This window comes from Pseudophryne corroboree, chromosome 2 (genome assembly GCF_028390025.1).
Source record: "Pseudophryne corroboree isolate aPseCor3 chromosome 2, aPseCor3.hap2, whole genome shotgun sequence".
NCBI lineage: Eukaryota > Metazoa > Chordata > Amphibia > Anura > Myobatrachidae > Pseudophryne > Pseudophryne corroboree.
In genome coordinates this window covers 102213417-102226412 of record NC_086445.1, presented here as the reverse complement: position 1 = coordinate 102226412, position 12996 = coordinate 102213417, and positions in this window count along the sequence as shown.

Below are 12996 nucleotides of genomic sequence, written 5' to 3'. Positions count from 1 at the left end.
TGACTTAGATAGAGCTTTGATGCAAATGATAAAGTAGTATCTGCTGCAGTCAAGGCACAATTAGAAGCTGCTAGATAGTTTTGCTGATTCTGCGTCCAGGTCCAACAATGGGGCAGATGGAATACAGCTCCAGGCTTACACATAAAAATTGGCCCATCATCATGACAGTATGCTGAGTAGCCACTGAGCTGGCCCCAAAGTCGGATTTTATTCTATTTTCTTCTCAAAATAATGCAATTTTTCTATTGATATATTTAAATAGACATTGGGGCTGATAGTGCATGGGATGTACATGCCCATATGTCACTGTCAAAACACACACACACACACACACACACACACACACACACACACACACACACACACACGACTGGTCACAGCATCTCTATTTTTCACAATAGGCCCTGTATCATTTTCAGCCAAAGGCCCATGTGGCTGTTAGTCGCGCCATATCTGTGTCTATATCCAGGTCTACTTGAGTCACAAGTACATGAACATGCCCTTTCTGTTCTTGCTCTGGGCTTTGCCCCTCCACTCCAGTTTCTTTTAACCATGTACAAGATTATTTAGCTGATATTTAGCCAATAAGGTTTAACCAATAAGGTTAAAGCCAATAAGGTTTAAGGGGCGTTTTAAGAGAGGAGGGGGCCCGTATGCAGACTCTGGGTGGGCCCCCTCCTCTCCACAGCGCCGTACGTTTCCGACATTGAGCCGGAGTCCACTGCGCATGCGCAGGTCTCCGGAAACATGGCGCCTACCATGGTCCGTAGACAAATTTTGAACTGTGCATGCATGGTGGCCATATTTGGTTGGATTTTTGCCGCAAATGCAGTGGCTGTAGCGCTAGTCGCGGGACTCCAGAAAGGTAAGTATAAACAACATGGGTGCAGTGTGGGCCCCCCTGGACCCAGGAGCCCATGTGCACTGCACACATTACACCAATGATGTCATTGTGGGTTTGATTTACAAAGCACAATATATTGAAGCATGGAGTGCTCTACAGAGCTATCTCTATGAATACTCCTTTAATGAAGCATTCTCCTTTACCAAAATGGCCACAAGTGCCATCTTGCTTCTGTGGGGCAGATTTACTGGTGAAGTGATAAAGTGGAAAGCGATAACACTCCATCCAATCAGGTCCTACCTGTCAAGTTACAGGCTGGGTTTGAAAAATGACAGTTAGAAGCTGATTGGCTGGTGTGTTATCACCTTCCACATTATCACTTCTCCAGGCTTAATACATCTGCCCCTGTATTTGAATGCCTTCAGAGACTTACAAGTATCCTGCGTTGGAATACTGCACAAAACTGCTAGATTGTTGCACCACCACCTTCAAACATCACCTGTGCTCTGCATGTTCTGCTCAAGCTCCATTCCATCCAGATTGCTGTGTATAACAGTGAAAATGGTTGTATAAACAACTTTTACTGCACTTTACATAAACCAAACTCCTGATTACGTACAAGGGATGTTTAGTGCATCTGGTCTTCGATGGTATCTACTATCATAACCTGCATTCCACTACTAAAAGTACAAACATATCATTACAAAATGTACCTCGATTTGTACAAGTGCACCTTGATTCACAGTTTTGCAGTGGAGCAGAAGTTGGGTAGAGACCAAGGGTGGGCTGGGCAAGAGGGCATGTTCCCCAGAGTTGAGTTTTTTGGGCTTGCATCCAGCTTGCCATGTAATATTTCATGTATCCACTAAAGGCTGCCTATGCATGATCTATTATTATTAGTATTATTATTAGAACATTTTATTTATAAGGCGCCACAAGTATTTTGCAGCGCCGTACAAAGGCCACTACAGGGAGACAAAACTTAACATTACAGTAAATAAATAACAAAAATAGAGTACAGGTAACAAAGAGCACCACAATTGTCAAAACATAATACAGTTTATATGTACGTAGCGAGTGAGTGATCAACGCACTACTAGGAGCTGGTGGCCATAGATAGAGATGAGCCTTTACCAGCAGGAGAAAAAGCGGGTAAAGATGGTTGCTGAGTGGGAGAGGGCTGCGAGTGAAATGTGTCGAGAAGAGGGTTTTGACAACAAGAGGAAAGAGGGCCCTGCTCTGAAGAGCTAACAATTTAGTAGGAAGGGGCGACAGACAGATGACATAAGTTGCAATCAGGCGGGAGGTAGCCTGATGGCAGGATGTAAGCAAAGGGAGATGATCAAGGCATGAGGCAGGGGGATGGAGGAGCAGCCTCAGGACTAGGTTATGCTTTGATGAATAGGTGGGTTTTCATTGCCCGTTTGAAGCTTTGCAAGGTCGGGGAGAGTCTAATGGAACGGGGGAGCGTGTTCCACTGAAGGTGGATCTATGTGACTGCATCATTCATATCAAATGGGCTGATTAGGAAAAGTTTATGAAGACTTGGCCACCGTGATTCAGCCACCTGACCAGTCATCTTAGCTGTTCTCTAGGACACAGCTTCCCTCACAGTTGCCAAAGCTCCACCCATCCAGAACTCTGTGGTGTCCCTCAGAAGAAGGGCCAGACAGGCAGCAGCAGCCCTATGATCTTCTGTTTTGAAACTAGGTATGGCTGTTGATAATTTAATGATCACAATTGATGGTGCCATCAGAGGTTAACATTGATGGCATGAAACCACTGACAGGGAAAACTGCAGTGGGGTAGTCAAATGGCGAATTAATAAATCTCTGTGGCTCCTGTTGAAAAAAAATATAAAATGTGGCACCTTACACATCCCCAGCTGGAACATTGATGAAGCAAGGCAAGTGTGGAGGAGCCTCTTAATGAAATAAGGGTGAGGGCCTGGATTATTTATTAGTGTGGAGAGAACTAATCATTAAATGTAATGTGGATGGGATATTTTTATATTAGTGTGGTGGGGATTAATCATTGAATATAATGGAACTAAGGATTGAGACAATTATAATGGATTGTAATGGGGGTAGGTGGCTGGGTTGGTTATTGATGTGATGTATGGTAAATAATTTAATGCAACTGGGGTGGTGACTGGGCTATCCAGTTAATAGTGTGTTGGGAGATAATCATTTAATGGCGGATGGGAACTATTTATTGCTGTTTATTGAGGGCTGTTTAATATAATATAATATAATATAATAGTGGCATCTTGACATGCTTATTAATTTGAGGTGGGGAGAATAAGGGCTATTTATTAAACATGAATACTTTTTTTTTTAAAGATTCATATTGCATAAAAAAGTATTTACGCAAACTTCAAGGGATTGATATTAGACATATAGGGAGTAAGAGACAGGATGGGGATTAACCCCTGGTGCCCCCCAGCACACCAAACTATATGGGTAACATGACTTGAATACCTACATATAATAGAAATCCAGAGGTCTTCGTTACATATATCTGCAGAAATATGGCAAAGCCACCAGGCCTCGACAAGGCTCCTCTGATGCTGGTGGTCCTAAACCTAATACTATATCTGGGCCTGGGGTGCAGAACCCCACAAACCGGCACAGGCCAGCCACCCCAGGGCAGCACACATGTGAGAAGGTAAAGTGTTAGTATGTGTTAATTAAAGGGAACGCAAAATCTGTATACAAAAAGTGATACACTAGTGACGGTGTAATTAAAAGACCTAAAGGATTAATAACAGTGTTAAGGGGGGTGCTAAATAAATATTATAGTGTGCTACCCCACAGCAGCCCAGCCACTCCAATCAGGGGGAACTGCACCCCAGACCCATCTCCTAATAATAATAATAATAATAATAATAATCCTTCTGGGTCATACTAAATATAGTGCCACATGATAATGGCACCTACCAGATATACCCAAATTGAGAGCTAACTTACCTGGGGCCACCCCTGGGATCTCCATATGGCACTGTAGGAACCAGCATGCCCTCCAAACACTGGTCCCATCTATGCCTCTCATACTAGCAAAACAGAATGCAAGTTGCTCATATCAATTTGACAATATACTTCAGGTGCTTGAAAGGGAGGGGTAATTCTAAGCAAGAGACAGGATGGGGATTAACCCCTGGTGCCCCCCAGCACACCAAACTATATGGGTAACATGACTTGAATACCTACATATAATAGAAATCCAGAGGTCTTCGTTACATATATCTGCAGAAATATGGCAAAGCCACCAGGCCTCGACAAGGCTCCTCTGATGCTGGTGGTCCTAAACCTAATACTATATCTGGGCCTGGGGTGCAGAACCCCACAAACCGGCACAGGCCAGCCACCCCAGGGCAGCACACATGTGAGAAGGTAAAGTGTTAGTATGTGTTAATTAAAGGGAACGCAAAATCTGTATACAAAAAGTGATACACTAGTGACGGTGTAATTAAAAGACCTAAAGGATTAATAACAGTGTTAAGGGGGGTGCTAAATAAATATTATAGTGTGCTACCCCACAGCAGCCCAGCCACTCCAATCAGGGGGAACTGCACCCCAGACCACCAGCATCAGAGGAGCCTTGTCGAGGCCTGGTGGCTTTGCCATATTTCTGCAGATATATGTAACGAAGACCTCTGGATTTCTATTATATGTAGGTATTCAAGTCATGTTACCCATATAGTTTGGTGTGCTGGGGGGCACCAGGGGTTAATCCCCATCCTGTCTCTTGCTTAGAATTACCCCTCCCTTTCAAGCACCTGAAGTATATTGTCAAATTGATATGAGCAATTTGCATTCTGTTTTACATATAGGGAGTATTTTAATTTGAACGCATACCCATTAGCCCTTTGTACTACTGCAATGCTATCTGCTGTCAGAGATTAACTGTTAATCCCTATTTTCAGTGACACACATTTCACCAAGCAAATGAACTTTATTCAGTAAAGTACATTTTTTTGCTCCTAAATACTCCACCAATGTAATAAAAGTCTGAAAAAAATAGAAATGTGACTCATATAATAAAGACATTTCCCATACCCCTCTTCCTTTTATGATTTAATTAAAATATAAATGAAAATCCAACCACTTTATTCTATGAGAAACATTTCAATCAATTCATAAATGTTACATTTTTAATACTATATACAGGTCTACTTCTGAGTATCCTTCCTTTACGAGAGTATACACCACGTTATTTCCAAAACCGGGAAGAGACCGGGTGTGGTTCATTGGGTCTACCCTAACTAGGTGGAGGGTCATTAGGTCACCACTATTGGTCAACAGTGACTAGGTAGACTCCTGAAATAGGTCAACACGGCCAATAGGTGACATGTAAAAAGGTCGACATGAGTTTTTTTTAAAATTTGGTGTAGTTTTTCTTCATAAAGTGACCGGGAACCCAAATTAATGCATCGTGTCCCATCACATGGCTCGCTTCGCTCGCCATGCTTCAGGCAAGGTGCCTCGATCCGCTACTGCTGCGCTCAGCAGAGGTTACTATTCCCAATCGTAGTCCACGTGGATTGTAAAGAATGAAAATGTTTAAAAAATGACAAAAATTGTTACAAACTCATGTCGACCTTTTCATGTATCGACATTTGCCATATCGACCTACTGACCATGTCAACCTAAAGACCATGTCAACCTAAAGCATGACGACCACTAGTGGTTGACCTACTGACTGTTGACCTAAGTATTGTCGACCTAAAGACTGGATACCGAAGAGATCCTATGTTAGTGGACTCTTATAGGCTGATCACTCTTTTAAACACGGACTTCAAAAGTGTTTCAAAAATAACTAACTCCCATCAATTAGATTTTGTTTGCTAATGCAACTCAGTAAAGGCAATTTGAACCACAACTGCAGCAATGATAGCCTCTGTTCACAACCCTGGAACTAAAATGCTTGAATACACATAAGACCTTCGACACCGTGGCTTGGCACCATTTGAATAGGGTGTTGGAACATGGAGATTTTGATAACAATTTATTAAACTTATTCACTATTTTTATTTGCAGCTCTCAACAGCTTTATTGATGGCACGAGAGGCGAGCCTTTAATTAGACAACGTGGCACGAGACTGGGATGCCCGCTCTCATCACTTCTTTTTCAATAGACCCATTATTTAGGATTCTTCAAGTTACTTCTGTGTTTAAGAGACTATCTATAGGAGACGTGGAGATAAAGTTATCTGCCTTTGCAGTTGATGTTATGCTGTACATTGACAATCCTAAAGACTCTCTTGCAAAGATTTTAGATCTATTAAGTGAGTTCGGCAAAGTGTCAGGGTTTGAGGTGAATTTAACAAAATCAGTGGGGATGTACTTGGAGCCAGGGGTCACTAAATCAATGTAAAGTAAACAAATTCAATTGACCTGGACAAAATCTCACATTGTATATTTAGGCATTAAACTTCCAAAGTACCCTTTGGAATTATATTGGATAAATATAAAAGAAGCAATTACAGCTAACGCATCTAAACTAGTGGGTTGGAACCACTTATTGCTTTCATATCTTGGCAGAGCTAATTTAATTAAAATGACTACTTTCCCGTGTCCTCTTTAGCTCATACAATCTCTGCCTCTATTACTTGGTAAGGTGGATGTGGCTAAAATCAATGCTTTGTTTAGGTGATTTATATGGAAAGATAAAAGACAGCGCAAAGCATTGTTAAAATTACAACAACTTCAATCAGGAACATTTAAAATGTCCTTGAGAAGTTTGCATACCTATAACTATGTGTTTAGAAATCTAGGATCAGTAGGCTGAGAATGTGTTACATACTGAGTCTGACTTACTGTGGTACTCCCATATATTATATACAAATTAATGCCTAAAGTTTGTTAGCACAAACATGTGCAATACATAATCCTATTTCCTTCACAGCAGGTAATATTTTCTGCATATATGTAGAACACATAATTGTTCCAGATATATAAAAATATAAAACCTTACGTCCAATGTTAATTTTGACAAGGATTTTAAATTTACTTCTAGTCCTAATTGCTTTTGTTGCTTTGTTTTAGTTAAGATCTCGTCAATGGAACTCAGTTTTCATTTTAATTTCATTTTAGTCTAATTTTAGTCCTGAAATAAACTGTAGTCGACGAACACTTTTAGTTAAAATTTTTGTAGACAAGATTAACACTGCTAGGCTTCACTTATCTCTGGTAGAAGGGATGTTATGCTTACTGCTTGAACCAAGTATTAATTTTTACTGATTATTTTATGCGCATTTATGCCATGTAATTTGGGGAAAGTTTTATTAATGTTTATTGATTCTAATGCAAGTTATTGTAAATGTGAGATTGTATCCGTTGTTCAAACTTGAAACAGTACGCTTAATATCTGTGATGTGATGCTTTAATAAAAATGCTTAAAAAAAAGAAAGAGAAAAATTAAAATGTATTCTTTGTTTCCTGGTGTTTGAATCATAAATCCAAGCTATAATAAACCTCCCAATAAAAAAAAGTGAAAACTTCCCATTTGAACTGGTTCATCTCTGATGGGAAAAATTTTAATGCCCTGACGTACTCGATTTGTTTCATAAAAAGATTGCAGCTGAATTGTATTTTTAATCAGGAGCAATTTCATGTCTACCAAACACAGCCCATGCATTAACCAGATAATGCAATCTGAGGCTGCAGGTTGTTGAGATGATACTTTTGCAAACACTAATTTATTATAGAGTGAATTGGAAAGAGCAAGTAGCCATGTGAAGAGGAATGAAGTGGAGAATGGAAGAAAATACATTATGTTTGTCAGGTGAAGTCTTCGCCTGAACTAAAACAAGAGGTGCTTATATGAACAATAACAGCTAAACACAATTTGCTCTTTTAGAGGAAAATATTCTATAATAGTGCAGATGTATTGAAAAGTATTTTTGTTTTCATTGAAGCTAATTCAGTTCAAATCACTCTTAACTACCATGAATGATGTTAACCTTTAAGCAGACGGACTACTTTATCCAAATTACAGTACATCTTTTTTATAGCAATGCAATATGTTAGCAATTACTTGTACTGCTTGACAATCCGCTATCTCCTGCTGTCTCTATTAATCAAAACACTGTCCTCTGATTGGCCACTCATTGAGTCCTTAAGAATGACAGTTAGAACACAATTTTTAAAGTGGATGATCCCATCAGTATTTCCCTTTCTACCAAACTAGGGGGTTTATTTACTAAAGGTGCATACACACGGTGAGATTTTTACTATGTGATCTTGACTATGCAATATTGACTAGGTGTGTTTGCAATTTTGGTTATGTGTGATTTTGGCTATGGCCGATTTTGACTATACTTTGTACTAGATAGTCAAAACTGACTTGCCTGCACAGTCTATCTAACCTTGCAATACCAACCCCGCAGGAGAGCGAATCGGTATCAAATTGGTATCACAAGCTGGCTAACACCTTGCGATATGCACTTTACTTAAGGTAATATCACACCGTGTGTACACACCTTAAGACTTGGATGTAGATAAAGTAGATGTAGATAAAGTACCAGCCAATAAGATCCTAATTGCCATGTCACAGACTGGGTTTGAAAAATGACAGGAGCCGGTTGGTTGGTACTTTTGTAACAATGTAGTAATCAGATAAGTAGTAAGTTAAAATAGATATAACTGTGTTTGCCAGGTAAGTACTTATTTACTTTTAATTATACCTTGACTTATTCTCCCTTCTAGCTTTCTTAAGGACTCAATGAGTAGAAGAACTCACAATCACAAGATATTCAAATGAAATTACAATTTTGAAATACAGTGCAACTTGTACATTCAACACAATAAAAATAACATATTTTATTTTACTGGAACACGTCGATTTGTCTCTTCTTCACTTTAACCGAAATAATGCACTGTTCAATGGTGGTCATTCCGAGTTGTTCGCTCGCTGCTATTTTTAGCAGAATTGCTAATAGGCTAAAATCCGGCAGTTCTGCGCATGCGTATGCACCGCAGGGCGCACGCGCTAAGCAATTTTACACAAAACTATGCTATTTTATTTACGGGGCGAACAAAGCTTTTAAATCGCTCTGCTGATCGTAGTGTGATTGATAGGAAGTGGGTGTTTCTGGGTGGAAACTGGCCATTTTCAGGGAATGTGCTAAAAAAACGCAGGCGTGCCAGGTAAAAACGCAGGAGTGGCTTGAGAAACGGGGGAGTGGCAGGCCAGACGCTGGGCATGTTTGTGACGTCAAACCAGGAACTAAATGGACTGAGGTGATCGCAATCTAGGAGTAGGTCTGGAGCTACTCAGAAACTGCAAGGAAATACTTAATAGCAGAATTGCTAATCTTTCGTTAGCAATTCTGCTATGCTAAAATACACTCCCAGAGGGCGGCGGCTTTGCGCTTGCATTTCTGCTAAAAGTAGCTAGCGAACGAACAACTCGGAATGAGGGCCAATATGCAATAAACACTCTGATAGTATTAAACTGAGCTAGACTAATAGCAATATCACCTTTCAAAGTCACACTACAACATTACTATTGCAGTCTATCCGAGTACTCCTTCCTTGCTCTTTACCTCGTTGGTGCACATATAAAGAATCCTGTCCTACTGGTACCAGTGATATTTGTTGAGTCTCTCTTAGATAAACATGATATGTCTCTGAGACAAATGGGGCAATATCACGTCCTGAGTGATTAGATTCCACTGTTTTTTATGTCACTTGCTGCCTCTCACTAAACATTAGTGATGAGCGGGTTCGGTTCCTCGGAAACCGAACCCCCCCGAACTTCACCCATTTTACACGGGTCCGAGCCATACTCGGGTAACCCGAGCGCGCCCGAACGTCATCATCCCGCTGTCGGATTCTCGCGAGATTCGGATTCTATATAAGGAGCCGCGCGTCGCCGCCATTTTCACTCGTGCATTGGAAATGTTAGGGAGAGGATGTCGCTGGCATCCTCTCCGTTTATTAATGTTGCTGCAAATATTTGTGCTTATTGCTTAATTGTGGGGACTGGGGAGCAGCTGTATTATATAGGAGGAGTACAGTGCAGAGTTTTGCTGACCAGTGACCACCAGTATTATACGTTGTCTGCCTGAAAAACGCTCCATATCTGTGCTCAGTGTGCTGCATATATCTGTGCTCACACTGCTTTATTGTGGCGACTGTGGACCAGCAGTATTATATAGGAGGAGTACTGTGCAGAGTTTTGCTGACAGTGACCACCAGTATATATAGCAGTATGGTACGGAAGGCCACTGCTCTACCTACCTCTGTGTTGTCAAGTATACTATCCATCTAGATTCTATACCTGTGGTGCATTTTAGTTTTGCAGTTTGCTGATAGTGACCACCAGTATATATAGCAGTACAGTACGGAAGGCCACTGCTCTACCTACCTCTGTGTCGTCAAGTATACTATCCATCTAGATTCTATACCTGTGGTGCATTTTAGTTTTGCAGTTTGCTGACAGTGACCACCAGCATATATAGCAGTACGGTACGGAAGGCCACTGCTCTACCTACCTCTGTGTTGTCAAGTATACTATCCATCTAGATTCTATACCTGTGGTGCATTTTAGTTTTGCAGTTTGCTGATAGTGACCACCAGCATATATAGCAGTACGGTACGGAAGGCCACTGCTCTACCTACCTCTGTGTCGTCAAGTATACTATACATCTAGATTCTATACCTGTGGTGCATTTTAGTTTTGCAGTTTGCTGACAGTGACCACCAGTATATATAGCAGTACAGTACGGAAGGCCACTGCTCTACCTACCTCTGTGTCGTCAAGTATACTATCCATCTAGATTCTATACCTGTGGTGCATTTTAGTTTTGCAGTTTGCTGACAGTGACCACCAGCATATATAGCAGAACGGTACGGAAGGCCACTGCTCTACCTACCTCTGTGTCGTCAAGTATACTATCCATCTAGAGTCTATACCTGTTGTGCATTTTAGTTTTGCAGTTTGCTGACAGTGACCACCAGTATATATAGAAGTATGGTACGGAATGCCACTGCTCTACCTACCTCTGTGTCGTCAAATATACTATCCATCTAGATTCTATACCTGTGGTGCATTTTAGTTTTGCAGTTTGCTGACAGTGACCACCAGTATATATAGCAGTACGGTACGTAAGGCCACTGCTCTACCTACCTCTGTGTCGTCAAGTATACTATCCATCTAGATTTTATACCCGTGGTGCATTTTAGTTTTGCAGTTTGCTGACAGTGACCACCAGTATATATAGCAGTACGGTACGGAAGGCCACTGCTCTACCTACCTCTGTGTCATCAAGTATACTATCCATCCATACCTGTGGTGCATTTCAGTTGTGCGCAGTATATATAGTAGTAGGCCATTGCTATTGATACTGGCATATAATTCCACACATTAGAAAATGGAGAACAAAAATGTGGAGGTTAAAATAGGGAAAGATCAAGATCCACTTCCACCTCATGCTGAAGCTGCTGCCACTAGTCATGGCCGAGACGATGAAATGCCATCAACGTCGTCTGCCAAGGCCGATGCCCAATGTCATAGTAGAGAGCATGTAAAATCCAAAAAACAAAAGTTCAGTTAAATGACCCAAAAATCAAAATGAAAAGCGTCTGATGAGAAGCGTAAACTTGCCAATATGCCATTTACGACACGGAGTGGTAAGGAACGGCTGAGGCCTTGGCCTATGTTCATGGCAAGTGGTTCAGATTCACATGAGGAATGAAGCACTCATCCTCTCGCTAGAAAACTGCAGTGCCACTCCTAGATGGGCCAGGTGTTTCTGTCGGCCACTTGGGTCGCTTAGCTTAGTCACACAGTTACCTCATTGCACCTCTTTTTTTCTTTGCATCATGTGCTGTTTGGGGACTATTTTTTAAATCTGCCATCCTGTCTGACACTGCAGTGCCACTCCTAGATGGACCAGGTGTTTGTGTCGGCCACTTGGGTCGCTTAGCTTAGTCACACAGCTACCTCATTGCACCTCTTTTTTTCTTTGCATCATGTGCTGTTTGGGGACAATTTTTTTGAAGTGCCATCCTGTCTGACACTGCAGTGCCACTCCTAGATAGGCCAGGTGTTTGTGTCGGCCACTTGTGTCGCTTAGCTTAGTCACACAGCGACCTTGGTGCGTCTCTTTTTTTCTTTGCATCATGTGCTGTTTGGGGACTATTTTTTTGAAGTGCCATCCTGTCTGACACTGCAGTGCCACTCCTAGATGGGCCAGGTGTTTGTGTCGGCCACTTGTGTCGCTTAGCTTAGTCACACAGCGACCTTGGTGCGTCTCTTTTTTTCTTTGCATCATGTGCTGTTTGGGGACTATTTTTTTGAAGTGCCATCCTGTCTGACACTGCAGTGCCACTCCTAGATGGGCCAGGTGTTTGTGTCGGCCACTTGTATCGCTTAGCTTAGTCACACAGCGACCTTGGTGCGCCTCTTTTTTTCTTTGCATCATCTGCTGTTTGGGGACTATTTTTTTGAAGTGCCATCCTGCCTGACACTGCAGTGCCACTCCTAGATGGGCCAGGTGTTTGTGTCGGCCACTTGTGTCGCTTAGCTTAGCCATCCTGCGACCTCGGTGCAAATTTTAGGACTAAAAATAATATTGTGAGGTGTGAGGTGTTCAGAATAGACTGAAAATGAGTGTAAATTATGGTTATTGAGGTTAATAATACTATGGGATCAAAATGACCCCCAAATTCTATGATTTAAGCTGTTTTTGAGGGTTTTTTGTAAAAAAAACACCCGAATCCAAAACACACCCGAATCCGCCAAAAAAATTTCAGGGAGGTTTTGGCAAAAAACACTGCAGCAAAACCGAATCCAAAACCAAAACACAAAACCCGAAAAATTTCCGGTGCACATCTCTACTAAACATGCAGTAAACTCCTCAGGGAAGATGAGAATTAGGACAGATTTATTATGGTATTTTATAATCCAGTAGTATTATAATCCTGGTTGATCCTTAAAGAGAGTGGAATATCAGAACCATGTATCTAGAGTTCACTAACTAACACTGTCAATCACTGTTCCTTCCAGTAGGTGTGAATGATATAGTTTACTTGTGAACTCAAACTCAGCTGCTGCAAATTTATTACCACAGTCTTATGCCTGAGAAAACTAATACTCATGTGGTACAGTAGGTGGTGAGTAATTCAGAGTCTAGTATCAATTTC